General features: G+C 54.8%; 1 protein-coding gene across 1 annotated transcript in view; it reads left to right on the top strand.

Annotated features, from left to right (window-relative positions):
- Positions 1-5721: 5721 nt before the first annotated feature.
- The window catches only part of SULF2 (sulfatase 2), a 99778-nt gene continuing 89557 nt past the window's right edge, over positions 5722-15942 (top strand). Inside the window, exon 1 of the mRNA XM_028524722.2 lies at positions 5722-5859. The gene's annotated coding sequence lies outside the window, so the exon portion shown is untranslated. The remainder of the gene's footprint in view (positions 5860-15942) is intronic.

Here is a 15942-nt window from a genome sequence, read left to right as displayed (position 1 = left end):
ACCCTCAGGTTGGGCGTCAGCCTCTTGGTGGAGAGAAAGACACACAGCAGGAACGATGTTTGTTTGGTTTAATTGTAGCATGGGAGTCCAGAAACTAGAACATGCATCTCTTTTATTGTTTTCCTTTTTAATATGATTTATTGATTATGCTATTAGAGTTGTCCCATTTCCCCCCCTTTATTCCCCTCCACCCTGCACACCCCCTCGCACCCAAATCCCCCCCTTTACTTCATATTCATGGGTCGTACATATAATAAGTTATTTGGTTTCTATATTTCCTATACTATTCTTAACCTCCCCCTGTCTATTTTCTACCTACCATTTATGCTACTTATTCTCTGTACCTTTTCCCCCTCTCTCCCCCTACCACTCCCCCCACTGATAACCCTCCATGTGATCTCCATTTCTGTGGTTCTGTTCCTGTTCTAGTTGTTTGTTTAGTTTGTTTTTGTTTTAGGTGTAGTTGTTAATAACTGAGTTTATAGTCATTTTACTGTTCATATTTTTTATCTTCTTTTTCTTAAATAAATCCCTTTAACATTTCATATAATAAGGGCCTGGTGATGATGAACTCCTTTCACTTGACCTTATCTGGGAGGCACTTTATCTGCCCTTCCATTCTAAATGAAAGCTTTGCTGGATAGAGCAATCTTGGATGGAGGTCCTTGCCTTTCATGACTTGGAATACTTCTTTCCAGCCCCTTCTTGCCTGCAAGGTCTCTTTTGAGAAATCAGCTGACAGTCTTATGGGAACTCCTTTGTAGGTAACCGTCTCCTTTTCTCTTGCTGCTTTTAAGATTCTCTCCTTCTCTTTAATCTTGGCTAATGTAATTATGATGCGCCTTGGTGTGTTCCTCCTTGAGTCCAACTTCTTTAGGACTCTCTGAGCTTCCTGGACTTCCTGGAAGTCTATTTCCTTTGCCAGATTGGGGAAGTTCTCCTTCATTATGTTTTTAAATAAGTTTTCAATTTCTTGCTCTTCCTCTTCTCCTTCTGGTACCCCTATGATTCAGATGTTGGAACTTTTAAAGATGTCCTGGAGGTTCCTAGGCCTCTCCTTAGTTTTTCTGAATTCTTGTTTCTTTATTCTGTTCTGATTGAAACCTTATTTCTTCCTTCTGGTCCAAACCGTTCTTCTGAGTCCCAGTTTCCTCCCCATCACTGTTGGTTCCCTGTACATTTTCCTTTATTTGACTTAGCATAGCCTTCACTTTTTCATCTACTTTGCAACCATATTCAACCAATTCAGTGAGCAACCTGATTACCAGTGTTTTGAACTGTGCATCTGATCGGTTGGCTATCTCTTCATTGCCTAGTTGTATTTTTCCTAGAGCTTTGATCTGTTCTTTCATTTGGTCCTTTTTTTTTTTTTTTTTGGTCTTGGTGGGCCTGTTACATATTAAGGGGCAGAACCTTGGGTGTTCACCAGGGTGGGGCAACCCACATCCACGTCACTGGTTTGTGATGCTGTATGTGGGGGAGGGGTCCGAGAGGGAACAATGGCACTTGCTCTGCTCTCTGCCAGATTTCAGTCACTTCCCCCGCTTCCCACAAGCAAAGTGGGCTCTTCTGGTGCTGATTCCCGGGTGGGTGGGTGGGCTTGTGCACGTTCTAGGACCTCGTAGGTCTCTCCAACGAACTCTCCTGTGAGGCTGGGAGTTTCTCCCACTGCCACCTCAACCCCCACAGGTGTTTTCAATTAGAGGTTTGGGGCTTTATTTCCCTGAGCTGGGGCCCTGGGTTGCATGTCTATCTCGCTCCCCAGTTGTTCCTCTTGGTTTATCCACATGCAAACGTAGGACCGCCTGGTCTGCAAGCCACCACCTCGCCTGGGCCACCAGCCACCACCTTGCTGTGTGTCCTCTCCGCCCAGCTGCCCATCTCCACCCTTCCCACCACTCTGGATACATGTTTCTTCTTTAACTCCTAGGTTGTCGGACTTCCATACAGATTTTCTGGCAGTTCTGGTTGTTTTTTGTTTTTAAATGTGTTGTTGTCCTTCTTTTGGTTGTGCAAGGAGGCACAGTGTGTCTACCTATGCCTCCATGTTGGCCGGAAGCCCGGAACAGCCTTCTGGCATCAAGGGAGACAGACCCAGGTGGGCGCTCTGCACAGAGGGCCACCAAGGACCTCAAAGAAGGAGGAAACAGGGCGGGTGGGTGTCAAGAGCAAGGTCCCCTCCAGTCCAAACCAACAAGGGGGTGACAATTGGGAGTGGTGTGAAGAACCTGGAAGACACGATTATCCAGGCAGGATGATCCGTGTGAGAGAGACCCTCAGAGTGACAAGCGACAGGAGAGGAGAAAGGCTGTCCCAGACGTTGTGCGTGGAGAAGGACAGGCCCCTGGGAATTCTGCTGAGGCCCCACCAGGCCCGGCTCAGTCATGGCTGGGCGACTTCCCAGGCTGGGGGACATCCGAGCCCCCGCAGCCCCTCTCATCCCCCAGGCAGTCACCGAGCTCCCACACGGGGCCAGAAGGCCCCACCTGCCTGGACGGGACCTGGAAAACTCAGGCCGAGGCTGGGACCCAGAGGACCATGGAGTTTGCTATGAGCTGTGAGAAAGAAATGCGTCCAGAGAGCGCTTTGCAGACTCTCCAGCCCAAAGAGTGTCTGAGCTGAGGAGTTCTGACCTGAAACCTGATCCACAGCCCCATCCACGGGGAGTGCACACACACACACACACACACACGTGCTCCCACACACACACGGGTAAACTCGCACAAAGAGACGCTCGCACACAAAATCTGTCAGCTCCTCCCTAACAAAGAATCAGAGGCAAAACACAAACAGCACCATGTTTGGCCTTTGAACAGCAGCAGCGGAAAGAATAAATAACCAAAAGGAAAACCAGATGACGTCACCTCCACCCCGCCTGCGGCCCCCCGTAGGGGATCGGGCGCAGCCCCTCCGTGGCTGGGTGCCTGATGAGGAGAGAAGGACAGAGGAGAAAACTGCAGGCAGAGCCAAGACAGGGAAGGGAGAGCCACGTTGGTGAACTTGAGGCCCGAAGGAAGGCGGTGTGTTTTTGAACGTCTGTTTTGTTTGGTTTGTTTTGGTTTGGTTTTTGTGGTGGAAATCCTTCCTCCTCTAAAATATTGCCCAGAACCCAACATAAAAGACAAATCGCACCTGCCTCCCATCCCCACAGTCCTTGAGGCACCCCCATGGGGCTCTTGAGGCCCCAGCTGGGACATGTGACACAGAGGACAGACACATGTCCCAGAGCCAGGCACAGCCTCACATGAGTTCAAATCCCACTTGCCAACATCAGAACCTCTTTCGACTCCTTTCCTCTCTCAGTTCTCCTGAAAGACTGACAGTTCAGAGGGTCACATGAGGGCCCTGGTGGACACGCTCGGCAGGGGACCCCAGAGCCTGAGGCGGCCAGGCGGCACTGGGCAGCCGGCCCCGGTTGAGAGTTGTTCTAAGCACAAAACACACACCGGATCCCCAAGCCTCAGGAACAAAGACTGTCTCGTGAATAAGTTTTATTTTGATGGCATGTTGACATAGTCTGGATATACGAGGTTAAATGAACTGTGTTATTAAAATTAATATCACCTGCCTCTTTCTACTTTTGTGTGCAGCTACTAGGAAATGTTACATTTCGTACACAGTCGGTCTCACACCCCTAGTGAACAGCACCGCACCAGAAGCATGGCCACCAGTGCGCCCTTCCTTCCGCAGAGATGAGGCCGAAGGGGAGGGGGTCCCCATTGTGTTTTGGTGGGTGATGGTGAAGAAGTAAGCCTGCCATTGCCAGGACTCGGGGAAGGTAGATCAGCAACCTCAGCAGTGCCGAAAGCGAGCCCCAGAATCTAATTTGGAAAAGCACGTTCCAGGGTTTTCTGGTTTATTTAGGTTGTAAATCGATCCGGGATGGCTAACGGAGATTATGGCTGGGGAACCAGAGAGACCCCCCGCCAGGTCGACCCAGGGCAACACCCAATTCGAATTCCAGATAAACAACAGTGTTTTTATGTAAGTGCATCCCGAGGGACCACCGTCCATTTTTAGTTACGAAATGCGACAACCCTAACCAGAATGAGAAAAAGCCTGCACCAGGGGAAGCAGATGCTGGGCTGACGAAGCAGCAATGGCCTCTTTAGGAACATAACTCTGGAGCCAAGTTTCTTGGGTCGAAATCCTAGGTTGGCCATTTAAATTGTGTGCCGCTGAGTCAATGACTTAACTGCCCTCCCCCCGTGACTTGGTCTCCACATCTGTAACATGGGTATAATCCTACAACTTACCATATTAGATTTAAGTAAGTTACTGCTGCCTACTAGTCCACTTAGCTACCACAAGGTCGGTTTCCCCTTAGCTACTCAGCTGTGTTTTCTGCAGCTGCCCACTGGTTCTCTGCAGGGTCTTTGCACCCCCCCACCCACGTCAGTCGTCCGTCCTGTCCCAGTCCTGTCCCCTCTTAGGTCCCTCCTGTGTTCTGGGGACAGTGGAAACCGCGGTAGACAGCACCACCTTGAGTCGAATTCCTCCCCTTTCGGAGGAAGCCCGCTTCTCCATTCTTTCCTATTCCCCGGGCCATTTCTGGGCAACGCGGCTATTCTCACTTGAGCTCAAGTTAAGGTCTCGGGGAGATTCTCCAGCGCGTGGGAAGGTCCCGGACGCGCGAGCAGTTCACCCCGCGATCTAGCTGAGGGCCCTGCTGGAGCCCGCGTCTCCCAAGGCAAGCGTGCAATTGGAGGTGAGCGCGGGTCTTCCAGCAAAGGCGGTCGGTGTTTTCAGACCCTGGCGAGCCCTCTGAAAGCAGATAAAAGAAAACATTTACTAACGTGTCTTTAAGTGGGGAGCCCCCAGCGGTGCTGTTTCAAGCCCTCCGGAACACTCGGCTCCCTCCGGCTCAGAGCGAGAAGAAAAAAAAAGCAGAAAAGAGGCAAGGATTCTCTTCGTTTACAGCCAAGTGGACCTGATCGATGGCCCTTCTGACTTTATTGCGATAATTGATTTATTAGCGATGCTTCCCACCCACACCCCTCGTTTGTGTGTTGCACACACACACACTCGCACGCAAGGCTCTGGCTCGCGTCCCTCCCTCATTTCCAGCTCCTGGACGAATCTCACAGCAGTTTCAACTCTCCGCCAAAGGCGAGCGGGAGCGAGTGTGTCGGGTGAGTGTGCGTCTGTGTCCCGGCGAGGGTGCGCGCTCGGCGCCGGGAGCGCGGCCAGCCGGGTCCCGCGGCTTTGGGAGGCCGAAAGCTGTCGGGACCACAGTTCGCCGCTGCCCCGTCCGGGGCCAGACTTAGGGGCCAGGGCCGCGCTCAGGGGGCAGCAGGGCCGGACCCGGCGGACCGCACGTCCCACCTGCCAGAGGTAAAAGGCTCGTGCTCAGGGGACTTAGGAAGGGCGCCGCGGTGGGGTCCCTGGTCCCCGGCTCCGGGCTCCCGCGGCTCGGAGTCTGGCACTCCCCGCCCCGGCGCGCGCTCGCCTCCCGCCCCCACCCCCACCCCCTCCGCGCGGAGGCAGGCAGGAGGGCGGGGGGCCGGGCCGCTCTGTGCCAAGGGGCTGGCTTGGGCAGCGCTGCCAGCCGCCCCGGACGATGTAAGACTGGCCCGGGCGGGGCGCGGACCCGGACTTTGGCGAGGGCGGCGCTCAGGGGTTGGGGCCGGGGGCGGTGGCGGCGGCGGCGGCGGAGCCGCTGGGCGGAGGGACGGGCGGAGGCGGAGGGCGGGAGGAGGAGCAGCAGCAGCCGCCGCACTCGCTGAGGATGCAGCAGCGGCGGCGGCGGCAGCAGCAACAGCAGCGGCGCGGAGTCCCCTGCGCCCGGCGGCCCGGCCGGGCTGCGGCAGAGGCGGCGGCGCGCCGCGCTGGGTGAGGCCACCGAGACCGTGCGCACCGGTGAGTGGGGTGCGGGGGCCAGGTGGGTGGGGCAGGGGCTCCCCGCCGCCGGCGCCTGCTCCAGGGTGAGAGCGGCCGCGAGCACCGCCCAGGTGAGCTGGGGCTGCTTCCGACCGCGGGGTCGGGCCCCAGCTCGGCGTGCGGAGGTGGGACCCGGCGAGCGGGAGGGAGGCTCCGGCGCCAGTGGGCCCCGCGGGGGGATGACCCGTTTGACCCCACTAGCGGACGGGGTACTTCCCACCTCACCCCTGACCAGAGGACGCGCCACGCGGAGCCCTGGAGGCCCCGGGAAAAGCGCGTCGAGCCTGCCAGCCGCAAGGGGGATGGCCTCCCTGACCCCTTTAAGTTTAGACCCAACAAACCGATCAGAAGCCAGACCACGTGGGGCTTGTCCAGGCAGGACACGGGGAAGCGGTGGAGCGGAGCTTGGGAGTGACTGGGAACTCTCAGACGCCAAAAAGGCAAACAGGATCGAAAAGGCAAACTTCCTCACCGGCTGGGTCAGAACCAGTTCTCAAAGCCTCATGGAGGCATGCCCCGCTCCGGAGACTCCTGAGAGCTGTAGAAGTGTGGCTGGGATTTCTGGGAGTGCACTTTAAAAACAAACATTCTTTGTAGTAGTTCATTCATTCATTCTACAAGCATTAGTGGAGCGCCTCGTGGTTCCAGGCACTGAGTTTTGTCCCAGGGAGGCGTGAGGAGCAGAGCTGGTTCCTGAGCACCAAAAGCTGTCGGTGGACTTTGGGGGCAGCCTGGAGGAAAAATGCAGTCTTGGGTGGAAAAAGAGTAAGGAGACACCCACAAATATTAGTTTGGCACAGTGACCTCTGTCTGAAATTCCCCACCTGCCCAAAGCCTGAAGGCCACGCCCAGCCCCTGCACACAGTAGGTGCCTGCACACAGTGTGACAGCGGAGACCTTCATTTTGACAATCCTCATCCTCCTTATCCCCCTTCTTGAAAGTTCTTACTTGTTCCCTGCCCCCTCTCCTCTCTGGCCAGTCTTTCCTGCAGCTTGTTTTAATCACTTTTTGAGTTAAAAGTCAATATTTAATTAACCAAGTAATTACATTCAGCTTACGTTTGAATCTGGCATTTGCACATCTGTGCGTGTCAGGACACCCTCTCCCCCGCCCCTCCATCTGCCCCCTGCCTCTCCCCCACAGAGCCGTCCCCCTCCTTTGGGACAGAGACGGGAGGCTGCTCTGGAGCAGGTTCTCTGGGGGGACCGAGAAGCAGGCGGGACGGGCTTTTTCTGGAGGACTCCGGCGCCGCCTTTCCCGGCCTCTCCCCGGAGCAGGGAGACTTACTCTCGTCTCGTAGTTCATAATGAAGAGCTTGCTTGCTGCCTCTCCGCTCCCCATTACAGAACCACTGGAGGGTTTTAATTAAGTTAGAGCCATTCATTACATATAGGAGGAGGGTGGGGAGGACAGGCTGAAGGCGGCTCACCTTGTGAGAGAGGCTCTGCAGCTCTGCTCGTCCCAGGTGGTGGGGAAGGAAAGCTCATCACAGCAGCCTGCCCCGGGGTGTAACCCAGTGCTCTGGTAAGTGGCTCCAAGGGCGGTGGTGGCAAGCTTGGCAGATGGTACATTGGACACTTGCACGTGAAGGACCGTCTTTTCTTAGGCCAAGTTTATGTACATAAGTGCACGATGTTGGTCTAACTGCGAGGCTGAGGGTCAGTGTGGGTTTGGGCTCTGGACTTGGTGTGTATTTATTGGGTTTTTAAATTTGAATTTATGGCTTTTTCTAAAACCCTAATAACATGTTAGGCTTTCAGACTTAAGGGTTGAACAATGAGTTGATTATTACAAAGCTGAGCTCGGAGGAAGGCAGGGTGGCTGCGTGTGAGACCGTACATGTGCACATGCATGTGCACACGTACATGCATGTGTGGTCCCCATGCCACAGCTCCGTTCGGCTGCTGTCCGGGGACCTAGCTGATGTGTGGTTGCACACCCTGACACTTGAAGTGCACCTTTTGACTTGGGAATAGCACTCCCCTCTTTTTTCCCCCCCCGGATATGTTCGATGTATTTGTTTGGGCCTGCCTTGAGGGGTCAGCTTCGGGTCTGAACTCTATCAAGCCTGTTCTTAGCCTTCGCCCCCTTAGAAAGAGACCAAAGCCGTGTCCTGGCGGAGAACATCAGCTTGTCTGATCAGCTTGTAGTGAAAAGAAAGGGCTGAGTCCAGGCTTAAGGTGGTAGATGACACTGTGGGTTATGATGTAGTGTGCTCTGAGCCCTCGGGCGTCCTAAATCGTTTAATCCACGCAAACCCCTGAGGAGCGGGTCCTTTGATTGTTGTGAAAGACGAGAAGACCGAGGCGCGGAGAAGACCGTGACTGGCAGACAGCTGCTCAGCGGTAGAGCCGGCCTGCGAGAGGCCCTGGCTCCAGGGTTCGCTCTGACCCGCCGCGCTCTCCGCCCTCCGTGACCTTGGCCTTTTTTTCCAAATGTGGGAGAAACACATGTGCAGCAGAAGAAAACACATTTAAACAATAAAACTTTGAAAGGCAGAGGCCCTTCAGTAATCCCACGTCTCTCCCAAACCTCCACTGTTTGGGGGCGTCTTGGGTTTGTGTTTCGTTGCAGAGCTGGGGGGGGGGGGGGGGGCAGGACGGTGTGCCCTGAGGAAAATAGGCAAAGGGAAACAGCAAATGCGGCCGCCGGAACAAGGGCACGAGGTCTGAGATGAAGGTTCATGCCCCCACCCAACACGTGTACAATGGCAAGAGGGTCATAATTCTCCGAGAGGTGCAGCCCTCTTGTGGCGGGTGAAGGAGTCGCATGGGCCTGCCCCTGGAGGGGTGGGGGTGGGGCAGTCCGGGGCGCTTTGGGTCCAGACAGGGTCCTGTGTGCCCAGTGGATGTGGAAGGCGGAGCCTCTCCGGGCTGACCTGCAGACCTCACCAGGCCTGCCTTCCCTGGGGGCGGGGCTCCCTGGTGATAGGGCCTGGTGGGAAACCTGCCGTGCCCCTGGTCCGGATTCAAGGCGCTATCTAATTGGAAGATCATTAAGATCATTATAATTAATTGGCATCCTGATAAATGGCCTGATGGCCTAATTGGGGTGGTTGCTAGGGAACTAGGCCTCACTTGGAGGCAAAAACGGAAGAGGCCGTGGGCTGGCCGCAGTCGGGCAGCGGGGCTCCCATCCAGCAGCTCGCGGGCAGGGAGCACAGGCTCTGCCCACATCTGCTCGCGTTTACTGAGCAGCTGCTGTGTGCAAGTCGCACATGGACATCGGCACAAGGACATCCGTGGGGGGCATTTTCCTGTCGGGACTACAGAGTCATCAGGATCCTTTCGGCCATAAGCAGAGAAAGACAGAAAATTCCGACCGAGCATAAGGAGAAAAGAAGGGGACTTGTTGGCTTCCGTAACTAAAAATGCGAAGGTCCAGCTTCATGCACAGCTGGAGTCAGGCCTCACATGCTGCCAGGGGAATCCGTCCCTCCCCCTCCAGGGGGCCGGTTCCCCTCTCTCCAGCTCTGAGAGGTGTGCAGGCCTGGGCCGGTGGTCAGGCCCAGACTGCCTGGCTGCCTGCCCGGCAGTGGGGTCTGGACAGTGTTACTGAGGCTTTCTGTGCCCCAGTGTTCTCATCGGCAAACGATGGTGACCATAGCACCTGTCTCCCGGTTCGTGGTAAAGGATGAAATGAGATCATCAGCGTCAAGGGCTTAGCCCTGCGTCTGACACAGGCCAGCCCTCAGTGAACATTGGTTGTTACCATAATGGAGGTGTCCTCTCTGGTGTAAGTCCAGGGGAAAGAACGAGACCCTTGTACTTCTGAGCCCTGAGCACCTCTCTGATTGGACGGTACTATGTCATGTGCTCACTCCAAACCAATCACTGACCAAGAAGACGAAGCCCCAACAATGAGCCTGGGCCAGGCTCCCAAAGCCCCATTCTGGAGCGGAGGGCAGACCGACTGGCCCCTGAAACCCTGTAGGGATCCCAGGGGAAGGGAGCCTGGTTGCTAGGGAGGCAGAGAGCCCATGCCTCCAGTGAGAGGGACACTAATGTGAGAGATGACGGGCGGATGGACCTGTCTCTGTTTGGTCGAGGTGGGGACCATGGAAACAGCTGCTGGGGGTGTGGCTTCCCCTCCCTCCCTCCACTGGGGTCAGCAGGCTTTGGAGACCTGAGGTTTCTGCCTTGGTCTCTGAAATAGGCAGGCTGGCCTTGATTGTGTACTTGCTGGTGGTGGCCAGGGGCAGTATTTGCCCAGCCTTCCACCATGACAATCACCTGGCAGTGTTTGTTGAAAAAAAAAAAATGAAACTCCCCAGCACTGCTGAGTCCAACTCCCAGGGAGGGCCCTGGATGCTGGGGAGCAAGCCAGAGTGCTGCGGTGTTTCAGACCAGCAGCGAGGTCTGGGCAAGAGGACCCTGGAGTGTGCAAATTTCATCTTCCTCCCAGGGGCCACCACCGGAAGGCAGGGCAAAGGCTGCAAATGAGATCAGAGACATAAAGGTGCTGGAGGACGTGCCGGGCAGAATACGACCACATCCCTCATTTGTCAGCTCGCCCAGGTTTATTGAGCAGCTACTGTGTGCCAGGCCCTGCATTCGGCACTGGGATGCCCAGGAGAGGACCTGCTGCTGTGGAACTTACACTCCAAAGTGGAGAAGCGGTTAATACACAAGCAAACAAGGCCACAGAGGAGGCTCTGTAGGAAAGTGACAAGCGCTACAGTGGGGAAAAAATATTGATCTGCTGGGAAATGACTGCCTAATGGGAGGGGAGGGATTGTGGCAGGCAGTCAGGGGAGGCCTCTCGAGTGATAACCTGAATTTCGACAATGGGTCGGCCTTGGGAAGATCTGGAGGAAGAGCATTCCAGGTAGAGGGAACAGCCAGCGCAAAGCCCTGGGGGTGGAGAGGAGCGGCTTGTCCTGTTCGAACACACGTAGAAGTGCAACGGGGTGAAGGGCAGTGAATAAGGGGGAAGAAGGGGAGGGGGTGGTCTGTGATGAGAAACACCAGCCATGGGGAGAAGCTCAGATTTTAGTTTAAATGACATGGGAAACCACTGCAGAGTTTCAAATCAAAGACGACAGCATTTGCTTTTTTTTAAAAGACCTCAGTGCCTGCTGGGAAGTACACTTTGCCAGGGGAAGTGGGATGTGAGGAGGGGAGAGCTCCCATTGGCCAGGACAGGATGGTATCCACGGACATTGGAGTGAAGTGAGGAGGCTGAGGGCAGAGCCAGCGGAACTTTCTGGCGGTTTGAATATTCAGGATGAGGGAAGGAGCTGTGTCTCTCAACCAAGGTGACTCTGCCCCCCAGGGGACATTTGGCAATGTCTGGAGACATTGTTAATTGTCACACTGGGGAAGGAGGTGCTGCCGGCATCTAGTGAGGAGAGGCCACCCCCCGATCCTGCTAAACCCCTCGCGGTGCAGGTGCTCGGCCAACAGTCTTCGTCCCAAAGAGTCCAAGGTGACGGGCCCGCCTGGTGGGTGGTGCATTCTAAATACAGAACACTGGGAGAGGAGGTTTGGGGGACGGGGATCCAGAGTTCAGCCATGGAAACATCAGGTTTGAAAGAACGCTTGACCTGGCTGTCTGATCGCTCCGTGGGTGCTGGATGCCCAAGTCTGGAGCTGGTTGGAGCTGGCGGCCTGCATTTGGGAGTCATGGGCACATCCGGGTCATTTTAAGGCACAGGACGAACACCATCATCCAGGGAGAATGTGTTTTGTTCTCTGGTGCGGTTTTCTCCATCCTTCCCCCCCACCCCCCTAATCTGGGCCTGTCGTACATCTATTTGATGAATATTTTTAGCACAGCCCACATGCTCACCTCTTTATGGCACTCCTGAGAAAGTCCCAAAGGCTCAGGCGGAGCCTCCCCTTGTCCGTCTCCTCGTTGCTCAGTGATTAGCAGACAGAGCTAAATACGCAGAACTCCGCCACAGATGCCCTTGGGAGACTGCTGAAGGTCATGTAGGATCTTGGGCTTCGTGGGCCGCATGATGCCTCCTGCCGGCACAGTCTTTGGAGCTTCTCCAGCCCAGACCCAAACTTCGTGGAATTAATTCCTTCTGACCAGAGACCACTGCTGTTCTGAATTCTCCACGGTCTCTTAATACGATTCCGAAATGCATGCTGCCCAGTGACCCTGGCCTCTGACATGGAGCTTCATCTTATAAAAGGCCTGGCCCCCTGCTTTGCACACCTAGGCCCTGCTTAGCCCTTAAGTTAATTCTGTCCCAAACTCAGAGTCATTATGAGCCAGTCGTGTGCATGTGAGAGTTGACGGGCAGGGCCATCCTGGGGGACCGTGAGCCGTGCCCCGGCCGTTTGACCAGGTGGACGCCAGATGTGTGAGGGGAAGAACGTGGCCAGCAGCCCTTCTCATTGGCTCCCGGTCCGGGGGCAGCTTGACCCGCCTCCGTGGCCAGAAAAGGAGAACTCTTTGAAAAGAGATTGAAAACACTGTCAGCCCACAGAAGTTCAGAAGACGTTCACGCTCCGATGAAAACCAGATCATCCAAAACTGCTTCTGGCCCGCTCTGGAGACAAACCCTCGCCGCAGGCTTCTGAATGCAGGCCACTCGTCTGGACATTTCAGAGAACGGGCGAGCTTACTAGTATTCTTAGCAGCTTGGAGTTCTAATCGTTTGACTATGAATCAGGATGGATTTGCTGCAAATTGGACGTCCTGGCTGAGAGTAGCTTACACAGTGGACACGTTTAATTCTTACATAACCGAGTCCAAAGCAGGAGAGCCCAGGGGCCAGTGCGTCAGTACAGTAATGCCATCAGGGACCCAAGATCTTCCTGTCATTAGTTTCTCTATCCTCGGCATGCCTTTGGCCTTGCTGCTTCACGGTCTCGAAATGGCTGCTGCGGCTCCAGGCATCACCTCCCATTAAAAGTGGGAATAAAGAGCAGGACTCCTTGCTGCCTCTCTTTTAATCAGGGAGCAGACTCCTTCCAGGAGCATCCCTACCCAAGCAGACTTTGCTTTATGCCTCGTTGGCCCAGGGCTGGTTTTTATAGTTAATTCAAAACCAAACACGAAGGGAAATGAGCTTTTCATGTTTGACTTAGCTCAGTGGTTCCCCAAATCAGCAGGTTAGACACCCTCTTATAGCAAATATTTTTGCCAGGTTTGCTTGAAATAAATTTATAGGTAATATAACCAATCTACACATTTTTTTACCAGTAAAATACCTGGACTGGAACTTAAAGGGAAAGTGATTTATCATTACACGTACATATGCAGCATACAAATGCTCAGGCGCAACTACGTGAGGAGACGTAACGAAGCAATCAGATGCTCACATTAGCGTGGAATCATATCAGTCCGATGGCTACTCATGCAGTGGGATGTGGATGGGTGGTTTTGGCAGCTCAGCCACTGCACATGGTACGGCTGTCCACGATGTGATTTTCCAGAATAGTGAGGGATCTACTGAAATTTCCGAAGGCTTTTCCACCTCTTTGAGTGTAGGATGTTAGAAGGCCGTGCTGGGAATGGGCACAGCACTGTGCCCACTGCACTGTGCCCACTTCACTGTGCGGAGAGCATCGAACTACCCCACATCCTGGCTCCGCCCACTGGATGCCAGAAGCATCGCCAGTCCGTGTGACAACCAAAAACTACCCCCAAATTCCTGAGAACGCCGCTTCGAGGGAGTGATTTCATGCTGTGAGAACCACGGGCTTAGACTAATAACTGGTTTCTTTGCCAGAACGGGAAGGTCCCCCTCCTGAACAAAGCTGGGGTCCACTCTGTCACCCAAGGGCCACCCACAGACTCTGCCTCAGAGCTGCCCCCCCCCAGCTCCTCCTCATTGACACGATCCTGCAATGTCCTGGCCCGGCCAGGGAGACAACCCCACGATATTATCATGGACCCACCTCTCCAGCAAATGGGGTTAAGAGTTCCTGGGTGGATCCAGGTCTCAGTGGCTGCCACCCAGGCAGGAGCTGAGCAAAGTGCAGGAGGCATTACGGAGGACCCGTGTGCCGTCATGGCTGAGAGCTTGGGCCCTGGAAGCACGCTTCCCCGTCCAAATCCCAGGCTGGCCGTGCGTGGTAGGTGGGCGGAGCTGGGCAAGTGGGTGCCCCTCTCCGAGCCTCGCATACATGTCCTGCAAGTGGGGATCACCGCCGTGGCTTCCTCCCAGAGGTTTTCTGAGACACTGGAACAGGATGCGGGCTCGGAGAACTTGCTTCAGAAAGGCAGGAGTCCTTATCCCTGCCATCCTCATTCTTATTGCTCCTCCTTCCAGATCCCTTGTTAGCTTTTTAAAAATTGAGATACCATGGACACCTTCTGTTGGTTTTAGTCACGCAACGTAACAATTTGATGTAGGTCTATATTGCCAAGTGAGCACAAGAATAAGCTGGAGATCCATCGGCCTCACATAGTTACAGTTTGTTTTCTTGTGATGAGAACTTTTAAAATCTGCGCTCTAGCAACTTGCAAATGAGCAACAGAGGACTGTGAATCACAGTCACTGTGCTGTGCATTACGTCCCCGGGACTCATCTGTCGTGTCAATGAAAGTTTGTGCTTTTTTTATCTCCTTCGCCCAGTTTCCTCACCCCCCAACACACACACACACAAACACACACACACACTCTAATGTAAGTGAGGTCACACAGTGTTTGTCTTCCTGTGACTTACTTCACTTAGCATAATGCCCTCGTGGCCCATGCATGTGGCAGATGTCAGGATTCCTCCCTTTTTAGCTGAGTAATATTCTGTCGTGCGTGTGCACCACATCTTGTCCTGTCCATCAGCCAGTGGACTCCGAGTTTCCCTGTCTTGGCTACTGGGAAGGGAGCTGCAGTGAACATGGGCATGCAGAGGTCTCTTCGAGGTAGTGGTTTTGTTTTTGGAGGACTACCCAGAAGTGGGATTGCTGGGTCCTTTGGCAGTTCTCTGTTTAATTTGGGGGGAACCTCCATACTGTTTCCCATAGTGGCCGCACCAAGTCCTTGCAGCTTTCTGAGTTGCTTTTGCACCTGGTCTTCGGTTGGTCCTTCCGGCCACGCTGCCCGTGAGAAAGGCCCCTGGTCGCTCCTGCAGATGAGGGAAGTCCAGCTCAGAGAGCTGACAGCAGTTGAAGGTACCTGAGCTTAGAGCTCAGTTCTTTCCTCCGTTTCCTGAGTCAACAGTCTACACCACGCCTGGCTCCCAGCCGGCCCCACCCACCTCTTCCGGGCCTCGGGGACGCTGACCAGAGAAGAGCACACCTGGGGACTGACCCACAGGACAGGGCCCTGGCCGAGCCGGGAGCCCAGGGCGAGGCTCGTGAGGAGAGCAGGGGTCCCTAACAAGCAGCCTCTAGGGGGCCTCTGAAGAATCCAGTGCCAGGCCTCACGCCAACCAATGAAATCAGCCACGTGGGGGAAGGGGGGCGGGGCTGGGGCGGCCTGGGCATCTGGGTGTTTTGCCGCTCCCAGGCGATTCCAATGTGCAGCTGAAGCTGAGGACACCGGAAGCAAGAAGAGAGGTGCCAGATGGGGTGCCTCCGGCCGGGCACTTCTACAAAGTCCCCACAGGGCTCCTAGGTGGTGGCAGCTCCTTGAATAAAGCCCGTCCTCCCTCCCTCCTTGCTGTGTGCTCGCTCTCCCCACACCACCCGGCCCCCTCCTCTGTCTCCCTCCGCATTCCCCAGCTTATAGCGCCCAGTCGCGCTGGCCGCCTCGCTGTTCTTCGGCTGCATCTAAGCTTGTTCCCACCTCAGGGCCTTTGCACTCGCTGTTCCCCCTGCCTGGACTGCTCTTCCTTCAGTGTCACAGATCTGTCTCCTGGTCCTTCCGCGCTCAGCTCACATGGCACATCCTTAGGACACACCTAGAAGGACACCTGTTTTAGCACTTATCACTCTCTTGAGTTATCTCGGTCTACTTACGGTCCTTTGTCCTGTCTCCTCTCTCCAAAAAGTAAGCCCCGAGACTGCAGGGACCTTGTGTGTCTCATTGACCCTGCATCCCAGCACCTGCAACAAAGCCTGGCACGCTGAAGGCCCAGGAAATATTTTTTTGGATGAAGGAATCAGGAAAGGAGGCTTGGGAGATTCCTGGTGGGTCTGAATGTATATTTGGGGAACCT

This window comes from Phyllostomus discolor, chromosome 9 (assembly GCF_004126475.2).
Source record: "Phyllostomus discolor isolate MPI-MPIP mPhyDis1 chromosome 9, mPhyDis1.pri.v3, whole genome shotgun sequence".
Taxonomy (NCBI): domain Eukaryota; kingdom Metazoa; phylum Chordata; class Mammalia; order Chiroptera; family Phyllostomidae; genus Phyllostomus; species Phyllostomus discolor.
This window is presented reverse-complemented; position numbering and strand designations above follow the sequence as displayed.